The following is a 22,487-nucleotide window of genomic DNA, read 5'->3' as shown; positions in this document are numbered from 1 at the left end:
ACAGTAATATCCAGTCCAGGGGAGGATACACAAACACACAAGCAAAAGTGAAAAGGTCCAGCTTAGATTAGATTCTGCCTCACTTGGCAGCTTTCTCTCTGACCAGAGGCTCTCTTCTCCATGAACTCCGGCCCTTAGTTCTTGCTGACCAGGTGACTGGTATGACACCTATCAGTTTGTCTCTGCCTTGTATTGTCAGTATTTTTACGTGTAAGAACCAAGTTACAGATTGGCTCCTTTAAGAGTCGACTTAATGGTTTTTGTTATACCTCTCAGCATCCAGCTGATCTGAGATTAAGACTATACTCTAGGTCCTAGAGTCAAGGGGGAAATTGATGTTCTGATTATCTGGACTTACCAAAGGGGAAAAAAAAATTTTTTTTTAAATACTAGGATGACTCAAGCAGAAGTAGATTTGTGATGTAGTATTTATTTTTGTGTGTGTTAGTCAGTCAGTCATGTCTGACCCTTTGTGAACTCATGGACTGTAGCCTGCCAGTGGACTGTAGCCTGCCATGGACTGCAGCTCCTCTGTCCATGGAAATTTCCAGGCAAGAATACTGCTGCGGGCAGCCCTTCCCTTCTCCAGGGGGTCCTCCTGACCCAGGGATCAAGTCCGGGTGTCCTGACCGCGGGTCCTAGCTGCAGCCCTCGCGGTCTGCGCTGCATCGTGCGCGTTCACTGCTGCACATGGACGTTCCAGCTGCAGCACTCGGACGCCAGAGCTGCTGGGCTCAGTGGTTGCAGCACATGGGCTTAGTTTCTCTGAGGCATGTGGGATCTTAGTTCCCCCACCAGGAACGGAACTCACGTCCCTTGCTTTGCAAGGCAGATGCTTAACCATTGGGCCACCAGGGAAGCCCCATGACGTAGTTTTAAATAATAACACCGGAAACCCTCATAAGAACCTTTTCTACTGAAGAGTCCAAGGCTTCCTGTTCAGACTATGCATGTTCTTTGTTCTCTCTTTCCCATTACTACTGGCCCCAGAAATTAATTCGACTTGCTCTTCATCTTAGCAGCTGCCACCACCCAAGCAATTTCACAGAATTAGAGCCTCTCCAGTATTCTTGGGCTTTCCTTGTGGCTCAGCTGGTAAAGAATCCACCTACAATGCAGGAGACCTGGGTTGGGTACCTGTGTTGGGAAGATCGCCTGGTGAAGGGAAAGGCTACCCACTCCAGTCTTTTGGCCTAGAGAATTCTATGGACTGTATAGTCCATGGGATTGCAAAGAATCAGACATGACTGAGTGACTTCCAAAAAAAAAAGGTGGAGAGGAACCCAAACTACTTCCATTTTTTGAAGTTCGTGGGATAGTAAAAGATACATAAATTGCAAAATAGGATAACAAAAATTCTGGTCTATTTAATCATTAAGTACTTTAACATATACATTGTTAATATTCACAGGGTAATTATGAGATTTATTAAAATATTTATATAAATCCTGGGGACTTCCCTGGTGGCCAGTGGTTAAGACTCTGTGCTCCCAATGCAGGGGGCCCGGGTTCAATCCCTGGTCAGGGAGCTAGATCCCACATGCCACAACTAAGACCCAGTGCAGCCAGATAAAAAAATAAATTAAAAAAAATAAATTAACATACATCCTATAAAGACTATGTGATTGGGTAATGGGGCACAGGATTAAAATGGAAAGGTCTTTTTTATGGCCCTAAATCAATTTTTATTGGAGTATAATTGATTTACAGTGTTATGTTAGTTTCTGCTGTGTAGCAAAGTAAATTGACTATACATATACCTACATCCACTCTTTTAAAGATTCTATTCCCATGTAAGTCATTTCAGAGTACTAAGTAGCACTCCCTATGCTATACAGTATGTCCTTATTGATTATCTATTTTATATGTAATAGTGTGCATATATCAATCCCAATCTCCCTATTTATCCATACTTCCCCTTTCCCCCTTCTTTTTAAAACTGAAAGGTTTTTTTCTTTCCATTCATCAGTGTATGCGTCTTTGATTGTATGTGTATTCTTTCCTGGAGGTAACTTTCGAGATCTAAATGGGAGGCCCTTTGTGTGGAAGCTGCAGGCCTTCCTGAACTGCCCACCTGTTTCCTCCAGGTACCCAGACACCTGGGCAAATGGCCACACAAGCCAAGTGATATGCCCACTGTCCACAAGACCTGCTCGAGAGTGGTAGGAAGTCTCCCAGGTGGAACCCGTTCTTGCTTCCTAAATGTAAGCACACAGAACCACTAAGCTTTGGGAGAAAATAAAAAACAGGTACCCATAAGTTATTAACTTTGGGACATTTTACAAAGGTTTCATATTTCTAGTTCTTTGTGTCTGCCTCCTGACTCCCTTGGAGAAGGAAATGGCAACCCACTCCAGTACTCTTGCCTGGAAAATCCCATGGACGAAGGAGCCTGGTAGGCTATGGTCCATGGGATCACAGAGAGTCAGACATGACCGAGCTACTTCACTTTCTTTCACTTTCCTGACTCCCTAGGCTGAGGTGGCACCTGAAATTTCTATGAGTATGTCCTCCACGGCGATTCTTCTGAAGTCAAAACTTGTAACAGCCACTCCGTTTTCTCTCACTCCATCTTCCGTGAAGCCCCCTTGCTACAGGAGGTACAGGAAATCATGCAGTCCCACACCCACCTCCCGCCATCAAAACTTGCTCGTAGGTGAGGATCTGCTGAATTCTTACACCTGAACTTTAATGATTGCTAAGGCATGCTTCTCAGTCTTTCCTAGGGCTTACAGTTTTTAAAAATGTATTTATTTTTGGTTTTCTTGCTGCATGCGGGCTTTCTCTAGCTGCAGAGCATGGGCTCTAGGGGGAGCAGGCTTCAGTTGTTGCAGTGCCCAGGCTGAGTAGTCGTGGCACAGGGCCTTAATGGCCCTGCAGCATGTGGACTCTTCCAGGAGTAGAGATCGAACCCATGTCCCCTGCATTGGCAGGCGGATTCTTGACCACTGGACCACCAAGGAAGTCTAGGACTTATCGTTTCAACCAAGGTGCATGCTAAGTCATTTCAGTTGTGCGACCCTATGAACCTGAATCTGTGCGACCCTATGAACCATAGCCTGCCAGACTCCTCTGTCCATGGGATTCTCTGGGCAAGAATACTGGAGTGGGTTGCCTGCCCTCCTTCAGGGGATCTTTCCCACGCAGAGATGGAAACTGCACCTCTTTTGTCTCCTGCATTGGCAGGTAGATTCTTTATCACTAGCGCCACCAAAGACTATTTGTAAAGAGGAATCATTGATACTGCGAAGAACTGACTCCTTCAAAAAGACCCTGATGCTGGGAAAGATTGAGGGCAGGAGGAGAAGGGGACAACAGAGGCGGAGATGGTTGGATGGCATCACCGACTCGATGGACATGAATTTGAGCAAGCTCCAGGTGTTGGTGATGGACAGGGAAGCCTGGCGTGCTGCATTCCATGGGGTTGCAAAGAAATACACATGACTGAGCGACTGAAATGAACTGAACTGAACTGAATTTATAATGCACCATAATGCTATATAAAACATAAACTACCATTTTTGACCATTGAGGGGTTTAAGCTTCTTACCTGATATTTTGCATGAGTGGCATTTTCAGTGTTGATGTAGAGATCTAAACAGAACAGAACAGAAAACTGGAGTTTTGCCCCTTGCTCCATGTCCTTCATGTATAGAAATAATGAAACGAGGAAAACGCATCCACCTGCTGTTTAGAACAGCATATGATGTATATCTATCTATAAAAGAATGAACATGGTATTCAAGCAGTTTTTTGCAGAATACCTAATCCTTCAGGGAGACAAGATACAGTGCCTAGCATTCCTGATGAAAATTTTAATGATAAACTTTATTATAGTTTAGCGTATCATTGGCTTGTGTTTTTGTAATCCTACAATAAAATTTCCATTTCCACATATCCATCTGATGCATCTTCTTGACCCAAGTTAATGTCTTCCAGTTATATCACCAGCAAACCAGAGTCTGTATTGGACAAATATAGGACTGAGTGTGAGTAAGCTATTAAGTAGTTTTAATTACCTTTTACTCTTCTTTGGATAGAGTATATTTTTGAGGAAGCTGAATTGCAGTACCTTGACATTTTGGAGATTTATAGAACAAGCACATGGACTCAGCTTATTCATCATAATTGGCAGGGGTTCAGTGTACAGAATCTTGTAACAACATCTCAGTTTTCTTGCTCTAGTGAAAGTCATAATGAGCACATTTACAGCATGAATTATGTTGAGAGTGAAGAAATTTAAATCTTCATACCATATTTATGTTCTCTCTTCCTGTTTGGTAAGCAGATCTTGATTAAGAGGTAGAATTAACACCCAGTAGGGCATCAGTGTTTCTTGGCTTGAATCCTCTGCTTATCTTTTCTTTGTCCCTAGGACAGATAGAGAATGATTTAAAGGGCTTCATGATTTTGAAACAATACAAAGTATCTGAGGGAAGTCCCTGGCGGTCCAGTGGATAAGATTCTGCACTTCTTCTGCAGAGGGCGTGGGTTTGATACCTGATGGGGAAACTAAGATCCCGCATGCCATGGTGATGCCCCCCCAAATTATCTGAAATCATATTTGTTGTTTCCTACAAGCCAATTACATCTATTTACAATGGGCATGGCAACCAACTCCAGTATTCTTGCCTGGGGAATCCCCATGGACAGAGGGGCCTGGTGGGCTACAATCCATGGACTGCAATGAGTCGGACACAACTGCTTGACTAAGTGCGCGCATACACAAACCGATTACGTCTGTTTATAATATGAAATATACAAGAAACCTGGATGGGAAAAATAAGTAAATTGCTATTATGCTGTTTTCATTTTGCCTTATTTAAATTTCCCATTTATAGGGCAATCATTCTCATGCCCTTAGTCCATCAGTATCCATTTCTTTAGATACTGGAATGTTGTCACTTCCTCTCCCAGAAGATGATCTTCAGTGAAGACAACAGTAGGAGCGTTTTGCTCTCTATGGAGTCCTTTTGTCTATCCTCTGGGCACTTCTTCACAGCCTCTCTCTTATTTTATTTATTAAAAAAACCTTTATTTGTTTCTTTGGCTGCTCCAGGTTTTAGTTGTAGCACGTGGGATCGTTGATCTTCATTGTGGCAAGCAGGATCTTTAGTTTTGGCACTTGAACACTTAGTTGCCCCGTGTGGGATCTAGTTCCCTGACCAGGGATTGAACCCAGGCCCCTTGCACTGGGAGCATGGAGTCCTAGCCACTGAACCACCAGGGAAGACCTTTCTTATTTTGAAATAGTACTATTGAGATGTGCTTCATATGCCATAACATTCACTCATTTAAAGTGTATGGTTCAGGGGCTTCCCTGGTGGCTCAGCAGTACAGAATCTGCCTGCCAATGCAGGAGACAGGGGTTTGATCCCTGATCCAGGAAGATCCCACATACCTAGGATCAATGAAGCCCTTTCACCAAATATTGGGGCCGTGCTCTAGAGCCCACAACCTATAACTACTGAAGTCAGCGTGCCCTGAAGCCCGTGCTCTGCAACAAGAGAAGCCTCCACAGCGAGAAGCCTGCACACTGGAGCGCGAGTGGTGCAAGGAGCAGCGAAGACCCAGCACAGCCAGAAATAAATAAATAAAATTATAACACACTGTCAGCTCAGTCTTATTTTTTTTAGTATATTCACAGAGTTGTGCAACCATAACCACAATAATAATTTTAGAACATTTCAATATCCCCCAAAGAACCTCTGGTAACCATTAATAGCCATTCCTGTTCCTGTTTTCCTCACCGCCATCCCAGCCCCAAGGGGCCTCTAATCTATCTTCTGTCTCTATGGATTTACCTATTTTGATAAATCAAACAGTATGTGAAGTCTTTTGTGATTAACCTCTTTGCTCAGCAAAATGTTTTCAAGGTTCATCCATATTGCAGCATGAAGCAGTATTTCATTCCTTTTTATTGTTGAATAATAGTCCATTATTTAGATATATTGTGTTTTATGTGTCCATTCATTAATTGATGAATATTTGGTTTTCCTAGGTGACAGCGTTAAAGAATCTGCCTGCCAATGCATGAGACATCGGAGCAGGCAATGGCACCCACTCCAGTACTCTTGCCTGGAAAATCCCATGGATGGAGGAGCCTGCTAGGCTGCAGGCCATGGGGTCGCTAAGAGTCGGACACAACTGAGCGAATTGACTTTCAGGTTTCAATTTCATGCATTGGAGACGGAAATGGCAACCCACTCCAGTGTTCTTGCCTGGAGAATCCCAGCGACGGTGGAGCCAGGTGGGCTGCCGTCTATGGGGTCGCACAGAGTCGGACACGACTGAAGCGACTTAGCAGTAGCAGTAGCAGGAGACACGAGTTCGATCCCTGGGTTGGGAAGATCCCCTGGAGATGGGTATGGCAACCCACTCCATTATTCTAGCTGGAGAACCCCATGGACAGAGGAGTCTGGTGGGCTACAGTCCATGGGGTCACAAAGAGAGAGACATGACTGAGAGTGACTGCACATGCACACACATATAGATACTAATATATTCTGTTTTATGTATCCATTCGTTAATTGATGAATATTTGGGTTTCTTCCACTTTTTGGTTGCTATAAATTATGCTGCTATGAATGTTAGCATAAAAATATTTGAATAGCTATATGCTTCAGTCTATCTTATTTTTTTAAGGATAAGACTCAGAGTGTTAGAACTTAGGCTTCTGATTCCTTATAATAAAGCCCTTTTCCTAATCATTGTATTCCAGAAATTTTAGAAATACAAGTTATTTTTAAAACTCTGGCATCACACATTGCTTCTATTTCTAAACTTGATTTGCATTCAAAATGTAGGAACATGTTTTTAATTTTTTCTCAAAATATTTTAAATACCTTGGCATCCGCCTGTATATCTCTTCATAATCCAAATTGCGGATAGGCAGAGATGCTCTCCTCCTAATAATAGTAAGTCTTTGGAATATGTTGCCTGTAACATGATCTTTTTAAATAATAAGTAATTGTGAAGGAATTCTGTTGAGCGTACTTATGGAATGAACCACCCCTTGTTATGAGCCTTAGAATGCTAAGGAAATGAGTGCTGTGCAGAACGACCTGGCTGTAATAAATCAACCTAACGTAAACTATGTCAAATTAAAATTGAGTGCCTAAATGAGCTGTGGTCAAAAGCACGCCACAGTCTCCCAGTACAGAAACTGTGTACAGTCAGGAGGTAGCAACCTCCTGGAAAGTCAGTCCTCTGGAAATTTAACCATGGCAGCTGGTGAACAATGTTTTCATTTGTACCTTCTTTCAGGGTGCTGGGCTTCCTTGCTAGTTTCTTAGTTCTTCCCACAGAGTCTGGTTTGTGTCTGCCTCTAGGCCGACCTTTTGCATACACCTTGCTATTGGTCAACTCTTAGGCTCACAGGATATGAGCATCAAAAAGCACCATAGAAATGACCTAAATCAGTGCTCTCCTTCACCCACCAATATGTTAAAGATGAGAAAAATTAGGTCTGCCAGGATTAAATGGACATGAATCTGAGCAAACTCAGGGAGATAGTGAAGGACATGGGAAGCCTGTGTGCTGCCGTTCATGGGGTCACAAAGTTGGATACAGCTGAGCAACTGAACAGCAACAACAGGGTTAAATAACCTGGTGACCTAAAGCCATACTATTCTGGATCTCCTAATTTGAATCCAGCCTAACCCTACTCCAGGAGAGGGCCCCAAACATGAGAACAGTGATGATGATAAGACATGATGCTTGTTCCTTAGCTGTGAACAATTCCATTTATCTTGGCTTAGAATCTGGAGGTGGGATTCTCGAATGTGGCTTGGGAAACTCTGACTCTCTCTGTTCTTACCTTTGAGGGGTTTATTGTCCTACATTGGCAATTTCAGCGCATTTTCTCCATGTGTGTTAACTCTTCCATGGGGCTGGGTGAGGTGTTTTCGTTCCATCCTTGGCCTGATCCTGTTGTTATTTGCCTCCATTCTTGTCTTGTTCAGTTGCTCAGTCGTGTTGGACTCTTTGTAACCCCATGAACTGCAGTACGCCAGCCTTCCCTGTCCTCCACCATCTTCTGGAGTTTGCCCGAACTCAAGTCCATTGAGTCAGTGATGCCATCCAACCATCTCATCCTCTGTCGCCCTCTTCTCCTGCCCTTAATCTTTCCCAGCATCAGGGTCTTTTCCAATGAGTTAACTCTTCACATCAGGTGGCCTCCATTCTAGTTTTTGGGTTTTCCCCATCTGATTGAGGAGTGGGCAGTCAAGTACGGCAAAAGTGGATTCAGGGAATAGTAGGTAAACTGTGATAGAAAGAATCCAAATATTTGGCACAATTACAGGGAAACTTGAGGAAAGTTCATATTTTAGGGGAGAACCCATAGTTCCCACCTCTGGGAAGCAACACCCTTTCCTCCCCTCTCTAGCTACGTCAAGACACAGAAAAAGCGCTTGGTAAATGCTAAAATGTACTTTCATGTCATCTCCTCCTTTGCCAACATCACATTCACTTCTGCCTTGATTCCCTGACTACACGCTCTCCTTCTGCTTATAATGCTCTTCTCTAGAGCCAGAATTCTCTCTCATTTTCTTTATGCAAATCTTGCTTTCATTTAAGACACACTGTAAGTGACCTGTGTATTTTAGTCACTCAGTCGTGTCTGACTCTTTGCAACTCCATGGATGAAGACCACGAGGTTCTTCTGTCCACGGAATTCTCTAGGCAAGAATACTGGTGTGGGGGAAGCTCCAACACTTTGGCCACTTGATGTGAAGAACCAACTCATTGGAAAAGACTCCTAATGCTCAGAAAGACAGAGGGCAGGAGGAGAAGGGGGCGGTAGAGGATGAGATGGTTGGATGGCATCACCAACTCAATGGACATCAATTTAAGCAAACTCCAGGAGATAGTGAAGACAGGGAAGACTTTCGTGCTGCAGTCCATGGGGTCATAAAGAGTCGGATACAACTTAGCGACTGAACAACAACAAAAATAAGTGATCCATTTTCTGTCACAAAGCTTTTTTCTTCCAAGCACCCTGTTCAGTAACACTGCACAATTCTGAATTCCTGCAACATTTAGTTTATGCTTTCCAATCACAAGCTCTACTGAACACTGCCTAATTATCTCTAGACATATCATATATTGAACTTCATTCTCCAAGGACGAAGAAACTCCGATGGACAAGAGCTGTGCCTTCTGTATCCACAAAACTTCCACGATATAACTGGCACAAAAACAGGAGTTTGTAGATGCCAAATACTTTCATTTGCCTAATTTATAATCTGAAGTTCAAGATTAATTGTGGTTCAGTTCAGTTCAGTCGCTCAGTCGTGTCCGACTCTTTGCAACCCCATGAATCACAGCACACCAGGCCTCCCTGTCCATCACCATCTCCTGGAGGTCACTCAGACTCACGTCCATCGAGTCCATGATGCCATCCATCCATCTCATCCTCTGTCGTCCCCTTCTCCTCCTGCCCCCAATCCCTCCCAGCATCAGAGTCTTTTCCAATGAGCCAACTCTTCGCATGAGGTGGCCAAAGTACTGGAGCTTCAGCTTTAGCACCATTCCTTCCAAAGAAATCCCAGGGCTGATCTCCTTCAGAATGGACTGGTTGGATCTCCTTGCAGTCCAAGGGACTCTCAAGAGTCTTCTCCAACACCACAGTTCAAACGCATCAATTCATCGGCGCTCAGCCTTCTTCACAGTCCAACTCTCACATCCATACATGACCACAGGAAAAACCATAGCCTTGACTAGGCTGATCTTAGTCAGCAAAGTAATGTCTCTGCTTTTGAATATACTATCTAGGTTGGTCATAACTTTTCTTCCAAGGAGTAAGCGTCTTTTAATTTCATGGCTGCAGTCACCATCTGCAGTGATTTTGGAGCCCCCAAAAATAAAGTCTGACACTGTTTCCACTATTTCCCATCTATTTCCCATGAAGTGATGGGACCAGATGCTATGATCTTCGTTTTCTGAATGTTGAGCTTTAAGCCAACTTTTTCACTCTCCTCTTTCACTTTCATCAAGAGGCTTTTTAGTTCTTCTTCACTTTCTGCCATAAGGGTGGTGTCATCTGCATATCTGAGGTTATTAATATTTCTCCCGGCAATCTTGATTCCAGCTTGTGTTTCTTCCAGTCCAGCGTTTCTCATGATGTACTCTGCATATAAGTTAAATAAGCAGACTGACAAGATACAGCCTCGAGGTACTCCTTTTCCTATTTGGAACCAGTCTGTTGTTCCATGTCCAGTTCTAACTGTTGCTTCCTGACCTGCATACAGATTTCTCAAGAGACAGGTTAGGTGGTCTGGTATTCCCATCTCTTTCAGAATTTTCCACCGTTTATTGTGATCCACACAGTCAAAGGCTTTGGCATAGTCAATAAAGCAGAAATAGATGTTTTTCTGGAACTCTCTTGCTTTTTCCATGATCCAGCGGATGTTGGCAATTTGATCGCTGGTTCCTCTGCCTTTTCTAAAACCAGCTTGAACATCAGGGAGTTCACGGTTCACGCATTGTTGAAGCCTGGCTTGGAGAATTTTGAGCATTACTTTACTAGCATGTGAGATGAGTGCAATTGTGTGGTAGTTTGAGCATTCTTTGGCATTGCCTTTCTTTAGAATTGGAATGAAAACTGCGAGCCGGCTCACTAAGCGCGGCCGAGAGGTGCTAACTCACATCCGAGGTCAGGGGCAGTGGCCTAGAGTGCCAGGCTGCAACCGCGCAGGAACGGCCGAGAGGAGCTACCCCGCGTGCGAGGCCAGTGGCGGCCGGGAGGAGACATCCCGCGTCCGAGGTCGGGGCGGCCAGGAGAAGCCACCTCGCGCCCGAGGCCAGGGGCGGTGACCCTGAGGAGCCACCCGGAGCCCGAGGCCAGGGCCGGCAGCCGGGAGGCGCAACCCTAGGAGCTGTGGCTGCGCAGGCGCAGGAGGGCCTAGAGGAGGTGTCCCACGCTGAAGGTCAGAAACGGCGACGGTAAGGAGATACCTCTTGTCCAAGGTAAGGAACAGTGGCTGTGCTTTGCTGGAGTAGCCGTGAAGAGATACCCCACGCCAAGGTAAGAGAAACCCAAGGAAGATGGTAAGTGTTGCAGGAGGGCATCAGAGGGCAGACACACTGAAACCATACTCACAGAAAACTAGTCAATCTAATTGTGGTTACTGCATTTTTATGTGGGAGAACACATATTTTCATCATTCTATAAGATAGCGCCCCAAAAGAAAATGCATACAAAGTAGTGTGGATTGGGAGGTATTAGGTACTGATTACATGCCAGGTACTATGCTGGATACTGGGAATGCACAGATACATTGGTCCTGTTCTCAAGATGTAAGCAAGTAAGTTCAATCATGAAGTAGAACATTCTAGGCACAGAACGGCATAAACCAAGGTACAGAAAGCTGAGCATTGTGCGTATGTGTACATATGCGTGCATATGTCATGTTTAAGACTTTTAGCAGCTTAGAGGAAAGAATGGGCCACACGAAGGCAATGGAAGGTTTAAGAATAAATTGAAATAATAAGCTCAGTCAGTAGAGAATCTGCCTGCAATATAGGAGGAGACCCAGCTTCGATTCCTGGGTCGGGAAGATCCCCTGGAGAAGGAAGCAGCAACTCATTCCAGTATTCTTGTCTGGGGAATCCCATGGACAGAGAAGCCTGGCAGGCTACAGTCCATGGGGTCACAAGAGTTGGACACTACTGGGCGACTAAGCACCACCACCTGTTCAGTAAGCACTGCCCTAGGTGCTTCTCTGTTTATGTCTCCGAGTCAGAAGTTAGCTGTTACTACTTTGGATAATGCTGGAAGACCCATATAGGAAAAAATAGGATATAGGAATTTTTGTTAGGATTTTGAATCTGGGAAACTGAAAGACTGAGTATGTTCACTGGAGATGCTAAATAGGCCATGCAGTGTACTAGAGGTCAAATTAGCCAATACAGTTATATGGAAACTACAGTTTCAAGGAACATGTCTGGACTAAGCACACAACACTTTGTGACCAGGTTGCCAAAGAAATGTGTTACTTCCAGAATGAGCACACACACACACACACACACAATTGAAATGACCTCTCAGTGTTGCCTAATCTTACTTTCAGTAATGGTGAGAAACCTCTATACCCATGCTGTCCAATATGGTAACCACTAGCCAGGCATGACCTCTGGACATTTGAAATGTGGCTGTATGACTAAGGAACTATATTTTAATTTTAGCTTTATTTTAAATTAATTTAAATAGCCACATGTGGCCCATAGTCATTAGATTGCATAGCTCAGGTCTAGATAAACAGGCTATATGCGATGGAGTTTTCTGGGTTAAATACAGAAGTATATCATTTGTTCCATCTCTCTATGTGCTCCAGACTGATGAGTCATGGAGATGATAAGGATGTGCTGTGGGGAATGGCCTTGGCCTTTCACATCTCCTTTAGGTACCTCAGTTACTTCATTGTTAAAATGGCAGTGATAATGTCCTTCTCCAGGGCTTTGAGGAGGATTAATGAGATACTATATGTACAAATGCTTTGCAAACTTAATATACATGAAAACATTTTCTAAACTGTCTAAAGTTATAAAATAGTGGTTCTCAATGGGGACATTTGGCAAATCTGTGGGTACCTTTTGCCTTGTCAGATTGATTTATGGACAATACTGTCAAACAGGCAAAGCCCAGAGAGGCTCAATTCAGTTCAGTTCAGTCACACAATCATGTCCAACTCTTTGCGACCCCATGAACCACAGCATGCCAGGCCTCCCTGTCCATCACCCACTCCCAGAGTTTACTAAAACTCATGTCCATTGAGTCAGTGATGCCATCCAGCCATCTCATCCTCTGTCATCCCCTTCTCCTCCTGCCTCAATCTTTCCCACCATCAGGGTCTTTTCAAATGAGTCAGCTCTTCACATCAGGTGGCCAAAGTATTGGAGTTTCAGCTTCAGCATCAGTCTTTCCAATGAACACCCAGGACTGATCTTCTTTAGGATGGACTGGTTGGATCTCCCTGCAGTGCAAGGGACTTTCAAGAGTCTTCTCCAACACCACAGTTCAAAAGCACGAATTCTTCAGCGCTCAGCTTTCTTTACAGTCCAAATCTCACATCCATACATGACTACTGGAAAACCATAGCCTTGACTAGACGGACCTTAGTTGGCAAAGTAATGTCTCTGCTTTTTAATATGCTGTCTATGTTGGTCATAACTTTCCTCCCAAGGAGTGTCTTTTAATTTCATGGCTGCAATCACCATCTGCAGTGATTCTGGAGCCCCCCAAAATAAAGTCAGCCACTGTTTCCCCATCTATTTGCCATGAAGTGACGGGACCAGATGCCATGATCTTAGTTTTCTGAATGTTGAGCTTTAAGCCAACTTTTTCACTCTCCACTTTCACTTTCATCAAGGGGCTCTTTAGTTCGTCTTTGCTTTCTGCCATAAGGGTGGTGTCCTCTGCATATCTGAGGTTATTGATATTTCTCCTGGCAATCTTGATTCCAGCTTGTGCTTCTTCCAGCCCAGCGTTTCTCATGATGTACTCTGCTTATAAGTTAAATAACTTATAAGTTAAATAACTTATATAGGAGGGTAGATCTCCTATAATGCATTTGTGTAAAAAATAAAAATTTGGATCTCCCAATGGACACTTATGTAGATGAAAATTCTTATTATTGAGCACAGAATCAACTCTTGACAGTAAAGTATCTGCTTGCAATGTGGGAGACTCAGGTTTGATTCCCTGCATCGGGAAATCTGCTGGAGAAGGCAATGGCAACCCACTCCAGTATTCTTGCTTGGAAAATCCCATGGATGGAGGAGCCTGGTGGGCTAGAGTCCATGGAGTCACAAAGAGTCAGACACAACTGACTGACTTCACTTTTCTTTCCTTTTATATAAACACAAAGCATTTTTATATGGTTTCAATAAACACTGAATTATCTAGGAAAGTAATGTCCATGTAAACTAAAGGAAAAATCTTTATCTCATTTAAGAGTTACTTACCATTTCTGAAAATCAACACACAAATGCTAATGTCTCCAATAATATTTGAAATGCCTTCTTCAGCTTGTATTTGCAGTAGAGACTGACTTTACTGTGATTAGATGTTTATAAATACATATTTATGTCTCATTATTTCTTGTCTTCAGTGTGATCTCCACTCATATACATATTGAATTGCATATTACATTATTATAAATTATTTTCCATTTATTTTTCCTTTATGTTATAGTTCAGGCTGTATATTGATTTTTTGGGAAATTATATGTGTAGCTAGATATGAATATCATTTCAGGGTAGTAAAAGAGCCATTATCAAGTATTTGTTCTAAAAAGGGAGCACTAATTCTAACAGGGTTGAGAACCACTGTTTTAAACCAATGTGGCACTTGTTATCCCTGTTTGCTATAGTCCCTTAACCCTATCAGAGAACTTTCTATTTGTATGAAAAACACAAATCACTACATCTGACGGTACACTAGTGCTCTCCTTTCCAAGGAAGGCAATACTTCTGTGGAGGAAGGGAGAAATAGCTAGATAGCCAACCTACCCAGCCTAGGAGGCTCATAGATCTTCCTTTAATATTTTGTCCAGGGCTTCCCTGGTGGCTCAGTGATAAAGAATCCACCTGCCGATGCAGGGGTCACAGGTTCAATCCATGGTCCTGGAAGATCCCGCATGCCACAGAGCAACTGAGCCTGCACAACACAAGTGCTGAGCCAGTGTGCCCAACTAGTGCGTAACCCCTGCTTGACACAACTGGAGAAGGCCCACGTGTAGCAATGAAGATCCAGAATGGCCATACATATAAAAAATAAATTAATTAAAAAATATTTTGTCCAAATATGGACAGTGAATTCATACTTTGTAGCAGCAATTCCTAAGCCATGATAGAACATTTAAACAAAGCACAGGGAAAAGTAAAGTGAAAAAAATAAGTATCATGAAACTAGGCAAACTAGTTTATACAAACCTGTTGTTAAGTCATGTCTAGCTCTTTGTGACCCCATGGACTGTAGCCCTCCAGGATCTTCTGCCCATGGGACTTCCCAGGCAAGAATACTGGAGTGGGTTGCCATTTCCTCCTCCAGGGGATCTTCCTGACTCAGGGATTGAACCCGAGTCTCCTGCATTGGCAGGGATATTTTTTATGGCTGAGTCATCAGGGAAGCCATTATACAAAATATCCATCATCAATTTGGGGTTCCCTGCAGGATTTTCTTCTTCCTAGATCAAGGTTTTTGTCTTATATTTATTTTTATTTATTCATTTGGCTGTGAAAGGTCTTAGTTGTGGCGAGCGGGATCTTTAGTTGTGACATGTGAACTCTTAGTCGTGGCACGTGGGATCTAGCTCCCCGAACAGGGATCAAACCCTGCTCTGGGAACTTCGAGTCTTAGCCACTGGACCACCGGGGAGTCCTGTTCCTAAATCAAGTTTTGCTTCCATGTGATAGTGCTTATATTTAACCTCTATCTTAAAAGCACCTTGGACAGCTCAAAATTCAAACCCAAACCCAAACAAACAACAGTCTGAGTGAGGTAAACATCTCTTTTCTAATTACTCAAGGCCTGCCTTCAAGTATGTCTCTCCTTCCCAAGGACCTGCTCTTTCACTGATGATTGAGATCAAGAAGGCCTACTTCATTTAAGTAAACTTAACCCCTGTATACATAGAGACCTATCAACACTGCAAGATTGCCTCTACCAGCCAACCTATGAAAGGCAAAACACACACGTCTAGAGAGTCATTTGTTAGCATGACAAAGTGTTTGTTCTAAATAAAGAGTAATTAACCTACCCAAGATCACAGGTAGAGGAAATAGAGCATGAATCACATAGGGTTACCAAAGTCCAGGCTGATAAACAGCGAGTTTGTTCTAATAGACAGGGCATCACTTCTGGTGGGTTGATAACTACCCCTGTGGATTGTAAAACAGCTTGCATGCTTGCTAAGTCGTTTCAGTCTTGACCAACTCTTTGTGACCCCATGGACTGTAGCCTGCCCGGCTCTTCTGTCCATGGGATTGTCCAGGCAAGAATACTAGAGTGGGTTGCCATTTCCTTCTCCAGCAGATCTTTCCCACTCACGGATCGAACCTGCATCTCTTATGTCTTCTGTATTATCAGGCAGGTTCTTTACCACGAGCACCACCTGGGCTTGAGTACCGCTGTTATTCCATCATTATACCAAGTAACTGGAGACTTTCTCGACGGCCGACAGGATAACCCACATCCTTGGCAATTTTGCAGGTAAAATGGCCAGGTTGACAGGTTTGTTTAGAAGGCTATCTGGCCTGTGAGTAGCCATTTAGAGCTATAATGTAGACCATCTGTGAAGCGAATCTATGATTAACCACTACCCTGGATTAGGGTAAAAATGTGAAGCTAAGTTATGTATTTGTTAATATTAAATTTTAATTTAAAAAGTAATTAAGATGCCTAAAAGTTGTCCTAAAAATAAGGTCAATCATTTTAAAAAAGTAACCAAAATTAAAAGTATATTTGAACCTAAATATGTGTCTTGCAAGGCCTAATATTATTTTCAGGAATTAAATTTTTATTTGAATAACTTATCAAAGAATTCAATAAGCTCCATTATCCTTTTCAATATTTTTCCTATCAAAGAGATTTTGAATTGTGAGATTTTTTTCTGTAATGGGATATGCAAAGATTCACCTAATATTTACTTCAGTTCAGTTCAGTTGCTCAGTCATGTCAGACTCCTTGCGACCCCATGAATCGCAGCACGCCAGGCCTCCCTGTCCATCACCAGCTCCCGGAGTTCACTGAGATTCACATCCATCGAGTCTGTGATGCCATCCAGACATCTCATCCTCTGTTGTCCCCTTCTCCTCCTGCCCTCAATCCCTCTCAGCATCAGGGTCTTTTCCAATGAGTCAGCTCTTCACATCAGGTGGCTAAAGTACTGGAGTTTCAGCTTCAGCATCAGTCCTTCCAATGAACAACCAGGACTGATCTTTAGGATGGACTGGTTGGATCTCCTTGCAGTCCAAGGGACTCTCAAGAGTCTTCTCCAACACCACAGTTCAAAAGCATCAATTCTTCGGCACTCAGCTTTCTTCACAGTCCAACTCTCACATTCATACATGACCACTGGAAAAACCATAGCCTCGACCAGACGGACCTTTGTTGGCAAGGTAACATTTCTGCTTTTCAATATGCTATCTAGGTTGGTCATAACTTTCCTTTCAAGGAGTAAGCGTCTTTCAATTTCATGGCTGCAGTCACCATCTGCAGTGATTTTGGAGCCCCCCAAAATAAAAGTCTCTCACTGTTTCCACTGTTTCCCCATCTATTTGTCATGAAGTGATGCCATGATCTTAGTTGTCTGAACATTGAGCTTTAAGCCAGCTTTTTCACTCTCCTCTTTCACTTTCATCAAGAGGCTTTTTAGCTCCTCTTCACTTTCTGCCATAAGGGTGGTGTCATGCCATGATGCCATGATCTTAGTTTTCTGAACATTGAGCTTTAAGCCAGCTTTTTCACTCTCCTCTTTCACTTTCATCAAGAGGCTTTTTAGCTCCTCTTCACTTTCTGCCATAAGGGTGGTGTCATCTGCATATCTGAGGTTACTGATATTTCTCCCGGCAATCTTGATTCCAGCTTGTGTTTCTTCCAGCCCAGCATTTCTCATGATGTACTCTGCATATAAGTTAAATAAGCAGGGTAACAATATACAGCCTTGACATACTCCTTTTCCTATTTGGAACCAGTCTGTTGTTCCATGTCCAGTTCTAACTGTTGCTTCCTGACCTGCATACAGATTTCTCAAGAGGCAGGTCAGGTGGTCTGTATTCCCATCTCTTTCAGAATTTTCCACAGTTGATTGTGATCCACACAGTCAAAGGCTTTGGCATAGTCAATAAAGCATAAATAGATGTTTTTCTGGAACTCTCTTGCTTTTCCATGATCCAGCGGATGTTGGCAATTTGATCTCTGGTTCCCCTGCCTTTTCTAAAACCAGCTTGAACATCAGGAAGTTCACGGTTCACGTATTGCTGAAGCATGGCTTGGAGAATTTTGAGCATTACTTTACTAGCATGTGAGATGAGTGCAGTTGTGCAGTAGTTTGAGCATTCTTTGGCATTGCTTTTCTTTGGGATTGGAATGAAAACTGAGCTCTTCCAGTCCTGTGACCACTGCTGAGTTTTCCAGATTTACTGGCATATTGAGTGCAGCAATTTCACAGCATCATCTTTCAGGATTTGAAATAGCTCCACTGGAATTCCATCACCTCCACTAGCTTTGTTCGTAGTGATGCTTTCTAAGGCCCACTGACTTCACATTCCAAGATGTCTGGCTCTAGATGAGTGATCACACCATCGTGATTATCTGGGTCGTGAAGCTCTTCTTTGTACAGTTCTTCTGTGTATTCTTGCCACCTCTTCTTAATATGTTGTGCTTCTGTTAGGTCCATACCATTTCTGTCCTTTATTGAGCCCATCATTGCATGAAATGTTCCCTTGGTATCTCTAGTTTTCTTGAAGAGATCTCTAGTCTTTCCCATTCTGTTGTTTTCCTCTATTTCTTTGCATTGATCGCTGAGGAAGGCTTTCTTATCTCTTCTTGCTATTCTTTTTTACCAATTTATAATATTCAGGGACTTCCTTGGTGGTCCAGTGGGTCAAAATCCACCTTGCAATGCAGGGAACTCAGGGTTGATCCCTGTTCAGGGAACTAAGATCCCTCACGCTGTGGAGCAACTAAGCCGTGTACCACAACTAGAGAGCCCTCGTGACCAGCTACCGAGCTCACGTGCTACAAGTGAAGAATTGCAGAGAATTCATGTGGAGCAATGAAAGATCTCACACGAAACACTGAAGATCCCTCGTACTGAGACTAAGACCCAATGCAGCCAAATAAATAAACAAATGCATAAAGATATCATAAAAATTTATAACATTCAGATTGCTTTCTTATACCTTCCCCCAGTTTTCAGAGGAGCAGTTTTATTTAATTAAAGTATGGACTATGCACTGTTTATAATAGCCAGGACATGGAAACAACCTAGATGTCCATCAGCAGATGAATGTATAAGAAAGCTGTGGTACATATACACAATGGAGTATTACTCAGCCGTTAAAAAGAATTCATTTGAATCAGTTCTGATGAGATGGATGAAACTGGAGCCGATTATACAGAGTGAAGTAAGCCAGAAAGAAAAACACCAATACAGTATATTAACACATATATATGGAATTTAGGAAGATGGCAATGACGACCCTGTATGCAAGACAGGGAAAGAGACACAGATGTGTATAACGGACTTTTGGACTCAGAGGGAGAGGGAGAGGGTGGGATGATTTGGGAGAATGCCATTCTAACATGTATACTATCATGTGAATTGAATCGCCAGTCTATGTCTGACGCAGGATGCAGCATGCTTGGGGCTGGTGCATGGGGATGACCCAGAAAGATGTTATGGGGAGGGAGGTGGGAGGGGGGTTCATGTTTGGGAATGCATGTAAGAATTAAAGATTTTAAAATGTAAAAAACAAAAAACTAAAAAAAAAAAAAGCATCAAAAAAAAAAAAATAAATAAAATAAAGCATGGACTATGGAGCCGACCACCGGGGGTTTAAATTCCAGCTTCCCCAAGTACTAACTGTATAATCTTAAGCAAGTCACCTAACTTCTCTGTGCTTTAATTTCATCATTCTTACAATAGGGATAGCTATCGTATTAATTCAGAGGTGCAGAATTGTTGTTGAATTACTACTGTGAAGTACTCAGAACAGTAGACATTCAGTGTTAGCTATTATTAATTTTATATGTCAGAACATTCTGAGAACTAGTGGTAAAGTGTCTGAGAACCTGAAGGGATTCACGGAAAAATCAGGGCAGGGATCTTGGCATTGAGCACTTGGCCTCCCCGCAGGATCATGGTTTGTGGGAGTAAGCTGGACCCAGGTCCCTGACAGTGTGCAGGGCTCTTCTCACTTCATAGAAGACTAAGTCTGGGAGATTTCGGTGCTGATCTGTACCTGATTCAACAAGTGGATGAAGCAGGTTATAAAATAAATTTCAGGATACACTAGTATATACTCAATGAGACCTCGACTATTAAAGCAAAACATAGGATTAAGATTGGAAAAAAGACAGCAAGCAAATATGTCAAAATATCGGAAGTGCTTGTCCCCTGAAGATCGGATTATGGGTGGCTCTTTGTTTTTATAATTCTTTCTACTTTCCAAATATTCTGAATTAAGCATAGTATTATTTTGATAATTAGGGAAGAAAAGTAAAAAAGATAATTCCAATAAAAATTGAAATTTGTTTTATCTAGACTGAGTCAAATGACAGAATGCAATGAAGGGGAGGGGAGAAAGAAAGATTAAAATGGAAATGTTCATTTTAGAAGGCTTTTGCTATCTGAATTAAAGCAAGAATCGCCAGGCCTACACTTCATTTTATGCATTTGGCATTTCAGATAAAAATTAAGCACATATTAATCAAGGATCTATACAAAGGCAAACCTGTTTGAGAAATTAAATTTCTACTTTTAACACAACCAGGCAAGCTTGTCTTTTCTAGACCGAATGAACTGCTACGTTTCTTCCACAAGAGGGCGGCAACTGCTCAGGGTTTCTTTAAAAAGGCCTGAAGGACCCAGGCACTGTCAGCGAGGCAGTGACGCAAATAAGACAACTTTTTTTCATGGAAGAAGAAGGAGGCGCACACGGTGAGTCGGCTGAAAGGACCAATGCTGTCGCACGCAAGCACACCCAAGTCAGAAGCAACACCTTTTAGGGGGACTGAAAGAGGAACTAGTTCACGGGCTCCTTTAAAATTATTTACGTTATGCTCCATGGACGTCAATTATACAGTGTAAATTTTTTTACCGGCCGTCCACAATAGATACTGTTTAACCTGGTGTTTAAACTGAACCAGCATTTTATTTTTTAAGGAAATTGTAGACATTCACAGACATTCCTTCAAGCACATGGAGGAATCCACACTGGATCTTGGTTTCCAGAATGTACGTCAAAGCAGGTACCTTCCCTGGAAGCGAATGGGTCTTTGTAGAAAATACTCAGGGGCATGCCGGGCTTGGGTGATATACATGCAGATATCTTTGCTAAAGTTATGTGTGCTTTGCTGGAGTTCAATACTAGTTTTCTCTCTAGCAGGTCACTGGTATTTTCTTGCATTTCCTCTCACTCCTGAATCCAGTTTTGATATTGCAGACGTTTAGACTTAGAATTCTCCATCTTCAGGGACTTTTCACAACCCTCCCTTCAGAGTGCACATGTCCCCCAGGAGAGCTTCTGTAGGTGTGCGCAGGGGTGCCGTGTTGTCTCATTGAAGATCCCCCATGGGAGCGGGGAGGTGGAGGCTGGCACGATGGAGGCTGGCACGAAATTCCAAACCTTTTTGGTAGTAGATCCCACTACGCTGTCTACAGTGATCGGTTCCCTCTCTCATTTTGTGTTGGTCTCAGCAGAGAGAGCAAGGCAGACAGCAGGATTCCCCCAGGGCTCTTCCCCACCCCGCACTTGTAGGCCTGTCTGTACCCCGACCCTTCCCAAGTAGTCTCCTTAATTCCTGGTCAGCAGAAGCGGCCAAGGATCCAGTTTCCATAAAACCGCCTTTAGGGCATGCAAAGAGATGTACACAGCCGAGCTCTCCTTCTCGGAGACTGGGTGATTCCAAGACCGTGGACTTCCTTCTTTCTCCCTTAAGTTTCTACTTAGCCGCCGGCTCCACTCGACCCCTCTTTTTAACAGGAACTGTAAACCCAACCGGCCTCTGGGTTCAGCCCAAATGAGCCCCATTCGTCGGCACAAGTGGAGTTACTAAAGAAGTCATCGGGACAATGCAGGCAAACACCCTTTGGAGTGGGTTTTGGCCTGAAACACACAAAATTCCCTTCCTCCCCCTCCTCCCTCCTTCTCCGAATTTAAAATTGGCTTCCTGTGGCTACACTTGAGTATCCCGACCTTTGTTTGACGTTAATATATTTGGGGAAGAATAGTTATCATTCATCCCCGACGGACTGCTGAATTTAAGTACACTTAGCTGAGATTTCATTTGCATTCCTCTGTGAATTACTTTGAATTTAGGCTCTGCCCCTTCCATTTAAAACAGAAGTAGCACAACTCGCTAGGCGTCCGAGTCCAGGGTTAAGACAGAGGGTGGGATGGTCAAGTGCGTGGCGCAGGCTGCATAATAGTAGGAACCGACTGAAAACAGTAACTTGAAAACGGAGGCCCTGGTCTGCAGGCTTAAAGGAAGTCCAGGGGCTGGGAAGGGGTGCGTCGCCTTCTCCACCCCTACCCTTTAGCTCTTTTTACAGCCTCCGAATTTGCCAAACCACTTTCATTTATTTTTCAATTAAAATGCAAATCAATCGCTTTCCAACACAGTCCTCCACCTAAATATACATACATATATATACATATATACATATATATATAGTGCAGAGACGCGGGGGGCAAAGGGGATCGTGAGCACGTGTAACACGTTCCATTCCCAAGGGTTGCTTAGAAATGCGCTCTCT

Source organism: Ovis aries, chromosome 6, assembly GCF_016772045.2.
Source record: "Ovis aries strain OAR_USU_Benz2616 breed Rambouillet chromosome 6, ARS-UI_Ramb_v3.0, whole genome shotgun sequence".
Taxonomy (NCBI): domain Eukaryota; kingdom Metazoa; phylum Chordata; class Mammalia; order Artiodactyla; family Bovidae; genus Ovis; species Ovis aries.
This window is presented reverse-complemented; position numbering follows the sequence as displayed.